The sequence below is a fragment of the Quercus suber genome, unplaced genomic scaffold (assembly GCF_002906115.3).
Source record: "Quercus suber isolate HL8 unplaced genomic scaffold, Cork oak 2.0 scaffold_103, whole genome shotgun sequence".
Lineage (NCBI taxonomy): Eukaryota > Viridiplantae > Streptophyta > Magnoliopsida > Fagales > Fagaceae > Quercus > Quercus suber.
Window position 1 is genome coordinate 945,810 of NW_027069568.1, and position 11,634 is coordinate 957,443.

Genomic DNA, 11,634 nt, shown 5'->3' on the forward strand with positions numbered 1-11,634 from the left:
TATTTGTGACGAAAAAATTCGTCACTAAAACTTATTTTCTATTTTTATTATTTTCATGACGTTAATATTAACCTGTAACCTGTCATTACATTATTAAAACCTCACATTTAATTAACACATTTATTTCAACAACACATTTATAAAAAAATCAATTCATACATTCCATAAGTTAAAATTAAAACAAATATCCAATTCAAAATTCTTCCATACAATAATTGTTTACAACACATATAATAACTTAAGATGTTTTATAACAATACAAAAAATGTAGTATAATATAATTAGAACCAATGGAAGATGTCCTCAAATGTCTTCAAGTAATGTCAAAAGTAAATGCCTTAAAAGCCACCAATAAGAAATCTGCACAAATATAAAAAAATACCAAAACTTCAATTTCCCACCCAAAAAAAAAAACCACACACACAAGCCCAGAAAAAAAAAAACTAAGTAAAAATCACAAACCCAACTAAAAAAAAAAAAAAATTTTAAAAGGAGAAGACAAAATTTAAATATATAATATGAAGACAGTCCAAACCACAGAACTTAAGGCTGATAAAATAGGCTTACAGAGGAGTGAGCAATTGAGAGACTAAAGCATAAAGGACCCCAAAGACTAATGTATTGGCAATGCAGATAGTATGCAAGCCTCAAGGCACTACACACGTGCACATCTATAAGAACACACGTGTAGGCCTGTAACTAAGCAAAAGACATAGAGGACGAACGATTTAGTGCCCACTTCGTGCCCCATCTCCTACCACCCAAGAAATAAAAACGATTAAAAAAAATAGGCTGAAGCCACAAGCACATTCAACTAAGCCCAGCTTCAAACTTCAAACAAAACCAAACTCCAGCTACACAAGCCTAATCCGATAATCAAACAAGACCCATTCCAATCTTAAAAACTTAAAACCCACATTGAAACAAAACAAAATTTATTATTGAAGTTTATAAGGTAATCGAACCATTAAACTAAACAAAACAAAACTTCAACCACCACCAAAATCAAATCAATCGGAACTACCAAATCAAAACTACAAAATAATAATAATAATAATAATAATAACAAAAACATAATTGAGAAATATAAAGTAAAAACAAAAAGAGGTTTATAAAAAATAAAAAAAATAAAAAAGGAAGAAACATACCTTCGGATCTTCATGAGGCGGTTCAGATCTTCAGAGGAGATGGAGGTGTCGCCGGTGACTGTCGATGGAGGTGTCGACGGTGGCTGTCGATGGAAGTAGCGACGGCGGCAATGGTGAGGATATCGGCGAGGTGGTCTTAACGGTGTTATGGCAAGGTGGAGTGCGACGGCGCAAAGTGAGAGAGAGGGAGATGAGGTGTTTTCTGAAAAATGACTAAATGAGGGTTTGTTTGCTCTTTTATAGTAACACTTTTAGCGACGAAATTATTTTCGTCGCTATAGATCACTTTCAGTGATGAATGAGAGCTTCGTCGCCATAGAAAACTTTTAACGACGAATTAGATATTCGTCGCTAAGATGCTTTAAGGATAAGTAGACCGATTTTTTAGCGACGACTTTGTTTCGTCGCTGTTGGGGTCTATTAGCGACGAAATTTTTTTCGTCGCTGATAATCTCCAAGCAAAACCTACAGCGACGAAATTATTTCGTCGCCAAAAACTTTAAGTTTCAGTGATGAAAAAATTTCATCGCTGTAAACTAATTTAATTCGCGCCCTACTTTTTCCTTTTGGCGCCCTTGTTCCAGATGAACAAATAGCGACGAAATTTTAATTTCGTCGCTAAAGGTTATTTTTTTTCATTTTTAGCGACGAAATTAGTCGCTAAAGGTTTTTTTTTTTTTTTTTCATTTTTAGTGACGAATTATGAATTTCGTCAGCTTGAGGGATTGGAAGATTATGAATTCACTAACTACAAGGACAGAATGCTTTCTTTAGAAACTGTCCAGAAAAGAATTGGTGGGGTTATAGAAAAGAGATGTCTCAACACTTCTGATTTTCCTAAAGACATGAGGTGTTTAACCACCATAATGATGTACAACTTGTATCCTATAAGGAAGATGACTACACTAACAAATGCCAAAGCTATCTTTCTCATGGAACTTAAGGAGAAAACCTTCATTGACATCAGTTCTCACGTTTTTTATACTATAATGGATGAGACTAGAACCACCTCGAGGCCCAAGTTGGTATTTCCAAGTCTTCTTATGAGGATTTTTAAAGCAAAGGGTGTTGCAATCCCACAAGATATTAGTCCCATGACTACTCTATCAGCCATAAACAAATTCACTCTCACAAGGATACAAAGTCGTGTTCCAGGTGAAGAAAAGGAGGGTGTCTAAGAAGAAGGTGATCCAATGGAGACTGAAGCTGAGGCTGCAGGACAAGTATCCACACCCAGAAGTAGAGCCAAGAGGAGCAGAGCTTCTACTTCATCAATTGTACCTCCTAATGCATTTCAGATCATCTTGGAAAGGCTTGATGGACTCAGAGATGTTCAAAATCAGCATACTGAAAGGATGACAGCAACGCAGGATCAACTTGATGTATTTTCAGCCAAGTTTGACAGTATACACACCGACCAAGAGCAGTGACCCATTGGCCATTCCGGTCAAAAAGTGAGAGAATTTTTGGAGAAGCTCTTGAGGGGGAGCCTTTGGTTGAGGGGGAGCTTTAAATTTTCTAGTGTTGTTATGTCTATAGCTTTGATACTATGTTTTGGTTAAATGCTGGTTTTATTGGTTTGTTACACTGTGGTTTCAGTTTTTGTTTGGCTTAAACTCTTAACTTTTGGTTAGTGGATCTTCGGTGGTAATTATTCATTTTATATAATATGATGTTTTTATGCTTTTGGTTTGTACCTGCTACCTTTGTAGGTTTTAAGGTTTGTGCCCATATTGCTTTTGTAAGCTTCTAGGGTTTGGTTTTATGCACTTGTAGGCTTTTGTGGTTTGTACCATGCTTTATGCAACCTTTGTGCTCTGTTATATCAGTACTTCTAACCTAATGCTATGCATTCCTTTTTAAGTACTGTCACTCTTGTGCCCGTGTAGGATTTTTCCTAGATGCACATACTTCATGTATTGTGCATTGGTTGAGTGTTGGTCATTCAAGTGATTTGCCTTGTATTTGTCAACTTAAATGTCCGGATGTTGATTTCAAGTGTGAATGAACATTGTGATCACTTGTATGAAGTGATTATCTGTTTTTGGTCTTGCCATGGTTTATTGCTTTACTCCATTGTGCTTGATCGCATTATCCTTGCTCCATTTGCATTACAAGTTTTCTGCATACAATGAACTTATTGTGTTGTTGTGTTTCAGGAGTTACTTGTTTTTATGGTTCTAAAGCTTCACAGATTCTAGAGTTAGGTGTGAGTGAGTTTTCTAACTGTTCCTAACTCACGCGTTAAGTCTAGAGTTTGTTTTAGGGTTTTGTCATGGAATAGCCAAAGGGGGAAATTGTAAGGTTGAAATTTATCAACCATCTTCTTGGCTTTATTCCGTGCCAACTTGCTTGTAATTTAAGCACTTAGTAACCCTGTATTTAGGTGAGATTATTATAAAGGTAGTGTGTGAGAAGATGTGAAGAAAACCTCAAGTATGTGCAAGAAGGCAGATATTCATGGCTAGGACTCGCGGTTGACTCATGACTGGCAAGCCGCCAACTGCAAGCATGTGAGATGCACACATGGGGAGCTGAAGGGTTGCGCCAGCTGTCGCACTACAGGACAAAAGTCCCAAGCTGGCCAAGCTATTATCTCGCGGCTTGAACTCGCAACTCAGACCAGTCGCAAGACCAAACCGCCAATCAGCCCTGTTTGGCAAAAACTGACTCTTCGTATTCCAAACATACACCACTATATATAGACCCTTATACCCACTAAATTGAGAAAGCTTCCAGAGAGAATTTTTTAGAGAAACCTTAGAGAAAAACAAGATTGATTCATCCACAATCTTTACCTTAGAGTCTCTACAAATTCCTTTACTCTCTTCCTTTTCATTGTCACATCCTTGAGAGGTCATTGACCAAATCCTTTTTTCACCACACCCACGTTTGTGAAAAGATTCATTTGGTGCTAAGGGAAACAGTTTGGAAGGAACCAATATACATTGGTTGATGCTATGGTCTAGTAGCGGAATCCGATAAGTTAGAAAAGGAAAAGGTTCGACGCAACCTTGTTGGAGCAGGAAGCTTGGAGGGCTTAGGTATCTGGGTAGATTAGGCTTGGAAGGTCTATTGCTGTTCATATATCCCAACTACATTTTCTAATGGATTATTAACCGTGTGTTTGCATCGATAACACATCGTGTGTTGTCCGTGTGTTTGCATCTTCCTTCCCTTTATCTTTGCCTTATATTTACTGTTGTGGATGTGTTTATATTTGGTTTAGATTAGTTATCAATTTTGTGATAAGCTTTTTATCATTTTCTGCACATACATTGTTTGATTTAAAGCTTGAATTGGTAATGCTGTAATTAGGGGTCTAAACGTTCAAAGGTGTTTCATACCCATATTAAACATTCAAAAATAATTTTTAAATGTATAAATAGTACCGTGGGACCCATTTTTAATGAAAAAGTTGTTAAAAAGTGGAATTTTTGGGTCCGTATACAGTGCATAGTGTGCACTATTCACGGAAAAGTCAAACTTTTCGTCTCTGGGAACGTTGAAAAGTAAAAGAAAAAAAAAGGAGAGAGAAACATAAACGCGTTTTGCGCTTCCTAAACGCACATTAAGTGCGGAATAGAGTAAATGCGAGCAGATAAACAAATAAGCTACTTTAACCTATAATCATTATAACACAGCAGTAAAATGAAAGGTAAAAGAGTATGAAAGAAGAATGCAAACACAAAATAACACGCCAATGTACCAAAGCCCTCCAAGCTCCTACTCCAACAAGGCTTCTCGGAACCCTGTCTTGTCTAGCTCTCTGGATCCCACAATACGCCCGATTACATCCGTCAAAGCCTAGCTTCTTCCAATGCTTCCCAGTAGCACCGAAAACACTTTCAACACTTTGAATATGTGTGGGTAGTATTTAGGTAGAAATCTCCTCTCAGTAGGTATAACAATGGGAGAGGGAATGAGAAAAGACTACAAAGATTTCTCTCTAATAATGAGTAGCTCTCTCTAATAGGTGGGTGTGTTGTAGAAACCACTTTTAGGGTTTTTCTCTCTGAATAGCCACACCTACTTTTTGTGGGTAATGAGGGTATATATAGTATGGGCGAAGGGTAAGAAAGTCACTCTTAAAAATCCTCCAGGTAGAAAGTTTCGCGATTACCTTGCAGTAATGCCTTACTTGCGAGACACTCGCGAAAACGATAGCCTGGCACTGCTCTTCAGCTTTCAGTCATGTGCTTCTCACATGGATCTTTCACGGGTTAGCTTCTCGCAAAATCACTTATTCTTCATTTAAGCTTGAGTCTTCATCAACTTAATACTAAACCCAATACAATAAAATCCCATAAAATACAAGGAACAAAATTAAAGCAATTACAACACATTTTGTCATGAAATAAAGCCAACATAAAACATAGTTGTAAATCATAACTTTACACACGCGACAGCTTTGAGTCAACGTACTACTTCTTTCTTGGATTCACAACAACCACAAGTACTCCCACTTGTGTTTTACTTTAAGCTCTTTATGCAGCAACTGAAGCGATCACCAAGCGATCAACCTTGAGATTGGAAACCCTAAGTATGTACGAAGGCAAACACCTATAAATCTCACAAGAGATTCATACTCAGCATAAACAACAACAATAAAATGTGGCTAGGGTTTTTACTTTTATATTTAAGGCAAAACATAAAACTCTACACGTCATATAGGCTTGGGCTGAGTTGGATATTCTGCAGAAAAACAATCTGCATGAGTTTCGATCGATCAAGTCTAATTTTTGATCGATCTAGCCTGACAGATTTACACAATAAATCTTGAAGTACACTCGATTCCAACTTTACATATAAACATTCTTTGAGCAGCCTAATTCTAGACTCTAAGTTTTGATCATGGTTTGCCAACATAATACAAATTGAAGTTCTAATACATTAGTCCCTAAAGTCTTAAAACCTAACACAATACAAAACCAGCCAACGCAGCAAATTCAAAAGCTAGAAAAAACAAAAGGACCAGCGCCAATCTAGACCATGACTAGACTCAATTACAAAGGGACCTCAGAGCTTATAGAAGTTACTACCAAAATTCTCAGCTTGTTAAATTCTTAAGAGCCTCTTATCACTTATACAAAAGTTGCAAAAGATGTTCAACATGAGACCATTCAAGGTTTACATTTTCAACAAAGAAAGCAATCTACAAATCAAATGCATATAATACTTCCTACTAAGGTTTACAAATGCTTGCTCAACTTTTGGGAAGTTTCTCCATCTTTTCCTACAAGATCTCTTTTATACTTAATACTTGGGCTTTGCCACCATATGCGCCCTAGTTGTTAGTTTATAACAATATGAGTATGATCTTGTTTTCTTTGCTTCACTCACCACAAAACCAAAGGCACGTAACATAAAACAAGAAATCATAGTATATAGGAGGCACAAGCAGGATTAATTGAGTTCTGCAGCAGCATTAATTAAGGAAATAAAATTTTTGTTCAATTTCTCATATTTTAGGAGGCACAACCACTTTTAATCACTAATAGAAAGACCATTAGAAGTCACTTGTCACTGATATCAAATTCTCTCCTAAGTCAAATATAGTTGCTTAATTTGGCTTTTTTACTTTTTACATTTTACTTCCAAACTTTGTCGCTTCAATTAAATCAACATCACAACCTTTGTCTATTAATTTTTTCTTTTTTTTTTAAAAAAAGACAACCTTTGAACAGATTGGCCAAGATATGTGCACAAAGTAAGATTCATAGATTGGCTAAGGCATGAGTTCCTCTAAATTGTTGTAAATTGATAAATACAACAGGGAGCACCAATTGGACACAAACAAGAAATCAAGGAAAGAAAAAAAAAATTGCATATGGCGTTAAATTCAACAGAGAACTTACATTAGACATTCAAATCAATCATGCCTTCCAAAGATGGTTGTCGAACTTTTATATAAAATTTGACCAGCATATAACTTAAAAATAAAAGATTTTGTCAATGTTTAGAAATTTGGCATTTATAATTTTGTCAATTGCAAGGCACTTTCCATTCAATCACAGCACATTTGGCCATACCCAACAACCCCAATTTTCAAACCCATGAAAAATTATCAAGCTTTACAGTCCATAATAAAACCCAGTTATCAAAAGGATCAAAATTGAAACAAAACAAGACCTACGGGTTTCAGCAAAAATAAATAAAAGAAATTAGAGAGAGAAATTGAAATGAGAGAGGCCCATACCCAAATACAGTTACCAGAGATCTATAACAAGGAAGGGGGAAAAATTCAATTAAAGAAAGGGATATCAAAATTTTACTTGATCTAATAAACAAAGGTGGGTGGCTGAAATGCACAACCAGTTGTTGGAGCATCATCATTGGCTGATGGCAGATCGGAGGTGGTGTGGGTGCAGGGAGAAGACTGTCGCTGTGTTTTGATGAGATGAATAGAGAAACAGAGATGAGAGGGAAAAAATTTGGGATATTATGTGGGTTATAACCGTGGGTAATAAGATGCATTAAATTTTAAGTTATTGGCTGAGGTGGCGCCAACTCCAAACAGAAGGTATTCTCTTTAAAGATATCAGGACAGTTACAAAAAGCGATTCATCTTACCACAGAATGTTAAGCTTGAGAAGCAAAGTTTTTTACTAAAGCGATTCATCTGCACCATAAATGTTGAGCATGAAAAGCAAAGGTTTCTTTTTTCCGAAGAAGAAAAGAGAAGCTAAGGTTTAAATGAAGGATAAAATGGGTTGGAAATCATAAAGCGGTGGCTTAATGGTCAAATAATATATATACTGTAATTTGATAATCAGATAACATTTGTCATTGTAGTTTGCTTGAAGAAATTGTATCAATTTATATAATTCATTACATTAGAATTATACGTAAATTTTTTTATTACATTGTACATGTATTATATGTTAACAGAGAATTATTAGTATAGGGTTAATTTTGATATATATATATATATATAAAGGATTTAGAAGAAAATAAAAGGATTTTTTAAAAAAAATAAAATGAGAGAGTCTACAATTTAGTAGTAATTGAATACCCATTTTTAAAAAAACTAGAAGAGTGCCCGCGCGATGTGTGGATAATGTTTTAGGCCACTATGTGAGAAGGTTAAGTAGAACATTAAACTTATTTGAAAGTAATAACATGAAATAATCCTTTTTATCCATTCAAAAATATAATTATAGATAAATTTTGAATTAAAATTGCTCTATTTTTTGGGATAAGTAAATTGGAATTGTTTAATCTACCAGTGACATTCACAATTAGTTACATGTTGCATCGATACAATTTTCCATAAACCTTACATTTATCCTTGACTCTAGAAATTGTAGATGACTTCAATAAAGAAAAAAAGAGGCATCAACTCACTTGAAGTTATATAAGGGCAACACTAATTGTCATTCAACCAAAAAATTGTAGTTACATGCTACGTCAATACAATTTTCCATTAACATAACATTTATCCTTGGCTCTGCAAATTGTAGATGACTACAATAAAACATAAAAGAAGCACCAATTCAATTGAATATAAATAAAGACAGCACTAGTTGTCATTAAGAAAAACAAAAGAAAAAATGTGTTGCACTTAGGAATCACTAACTACATATACTACTTGCGATTCTCTTTCAATGTTTTAGAGCATTTAAGCTCCACCACAGGAGATGTAACTATATAGAAACAAAAGAAGATGGACCAAATGAGAATTAAAAAAATAAAATACCTATTGGAAGCCTTTTGTCGAACACTTGGCAACTATAGTCATTTGTTCTTACTAACATAATCCTTATGGAAAAATAAACAAAAGAAATAGTTTTATAGATCCTAAATATTATCAACCAAATGAGTTCATAGCAAAATGATCAGATATATGGGAAAGAATGGAGACAGAAATAGCAAATGTCAAGAGGTTAGAAGAGATTTTGTAACAGTTTAGGCATGCTAAAAGACAGGTTGAGGAGAGTTAACTAATGTGGCTCTTAATAAGAAAGTCTTATTGGCTGGAAGAATGTAGAGCCTTTCACTTCTATGTGCCATTTGGCATATCTGGTTTTTAAAGCAAAAATCTAAGATATTGAATTGCTGTAGATAGAGAATAAATCGACCGAAAGCCAAAAGAACTTTTGCTTACTTCATGAACTAATATATGATCCTCTTACAACAAACCTCGCATACAACCTAAACTGCATAAAGAGGCCTATAGTATTACAAATTCATTAGTACCTTTTTAAACGTAAAGGAAGAGCAAGTCAAACACAGAAGCTTGACTATCCTACACAGATTGCACTTGTAAAGCTATACTAAACCAGATTTTTTGATAATGCAGTTTTATAGCCACTATGCCTGAAAGAGAAATCATTAACAACAAATATTAGTGAAATTAAATATAGCAATCATTGCAATATATTGTCTTCTTCATCTTCTTCAAAGTAAAGACTTAAAAAGTTGCTTCCATTGGTCTACATGTCGAAAGTCTTCACTAAGCAGGGCAAATATAATATGTGTAGATAGTAGTGATCCTTTTAAAAATTCACTTTCAAATTATCCTCAACCCTCAATGGTTAAAGACAAATTATTCACCATTAAAATATACTCACTTTCGTATCCATAAGTAAGTTAATTTGCTTCCACTTATGTCAATTAGAGGCTGATACATCATAAAACCAACATCAGCATGAACAACAACAAAGAAAACCCAATGAACGCAAGCTATGTATTTACAATTTTAGTGCTTTCAATCAACTTTTCCCAAATTTAATTGTTTTTATTCCCATAGAAAATAAAGAATAAATGAGAATAAATTATAAAGTCATCAAGATAGAAATATAATTAATCAATTTTCTTTCAAGCATTTTATCAAACATTATGGATTCAAAATAATATATATACCTACTCATAGGCTCTTTGCAATGTGAGTCCACTACAAAAGTTTTGCTTCCATTGGCATTTTGATTTTGACCCATTCCACATCAATACAAGGGTTTGCGCTATTGATTGCTAGTGATGTGGAAGAGCTCGATCTTTTATGATCTACTTGGATTGAGGGAGAGGGAAGGGGAGTAGACTAGATTTGGCCTAAAATAAGTCTATTTTCAGCCAACTCTACTCTACTCTCCTCCACTCCCCCTCCTTCCCCCTCCATCCAAACGGGCCTTTAGTTAAGCTTCTCCCTCATAGATCTTTCTACATGCCCAACAAAAAACAAATTATTCAAACAACTCAGGCTTAACCTTAGGATCCAAAAAGTGTCAAATTTGACAATTTTTCTTAATCACATTAGCATATAACTTATTTAAACCAGTCACCTAAAGACCAAATTATAAATTATATAAATGGTGTATGCCTGTCAATATCTCAACCAATAAAGATATCAAAGCAAAACAAACAAACCACTTTGATTAGCAAAAACCCATTACCAAACAACAGCAAAAGATGAACAAACAGAGTTAGTATTTTGTACCTTTTAGATGAAGGTTTTAATATTCATTGGCCAGTGGTTGTTCCTCCTTTGGGTTTGTAACCAATAAAGTTGAAGCTTTGATTTTCTCTAGCCTGTGTTCCCTTAAACATTGTTGACCACAAACTCAGTACCTAAAATTTTTAAAAAAATAATAAAAAAAACAAATTGAAAGAAATAGAGAGAGAGTTAGCAATCAATAAAAGGAAACCAACACAAAAGTGTGCATTAAATTGAAGGGTACCAAAAAGTTTAAGAGAGAGAAAGAGATAGCAGCCAAGGGTGAGAGGAGAGAGAGAGAGAGAGAAAGGTGAATTGGTTTTGCCAAACATTTCATTTCCTAAGAGGAATGCAAAGGACTATAACAAAATGGTTGGATTTTAATTCTTTAATTGGGATTGGACTTTTTAAATATCAGCCCATTTTTTAAGCTAAATGCAGGTTTAGAGTGCCACATGGCAGGACCTCATGAGGTCTTTGCTTTTATATATACTTGTGTTTAACCTACGCAATACGCGGGATCATTTTACATATTAATGAATTTTGCATCCACATAAACTTAGTTCTCATACTTCCACTACATATATTCAAACCAAATAATGTATTATATTTAAGCATATAGTGTCTAATATACTCTAAAATTTTAAACATTAGTCTTCAAATCACTTCATGTTGTAATTCCCTTCTCTGAGAAACCACTTGGAGAAACATATGAAATAAGCAACCACCATGGCAAATAGTGTTTATTAGAAAAAAAGAATCTAACTTACTTTAAGCAATTAAAACCTGACTTACTTTGAGCATCATGTCAAGCTTCTATAGTGCAAGAAGATTGACATAAAAAACCACATTTGTAAAATTTATACCTAGACTATGGCTTGTGAATGTTCAAAAAGTGCGTAAAACACCTATGAATGTATTGACCCCCAATTTACAAATTACTAACTCAAGCTTATTATCAAACAATATATGTGTGGAATATGAAAGGAAGCTGAAACATAATTGGTAAAACAGTACAAACAGAAATTAATCACAACCACAATAGTAATTAAA

At 34.5% G+C, this 11,634-nt stretch overlaps 1 long non-coding RNA gene across 1 annotated transcript; it reads right to left on the reverse strand.

Moving 5' to 3' along the window:
- Positions 1-9,230: 9,230 nt before the first annotated feature.
- LOC136068187 (uncharacterized) lies at positions 9,231-10,905 on the reverse strand. Its single transcript, XR_010629600.1, has 3 exons — positions 10,585-10,905; positions 10,014-10,307; positions 9,231-9,467 (listed from the first exon to the last, which is right to left on the reverse strand). It is a non-coding gene; the product is annotated as an uncharacterized LOC136068187 (long non-coding RNA).
- Positions 10,906-11,634: the final 729 nt, after the last annotated feature.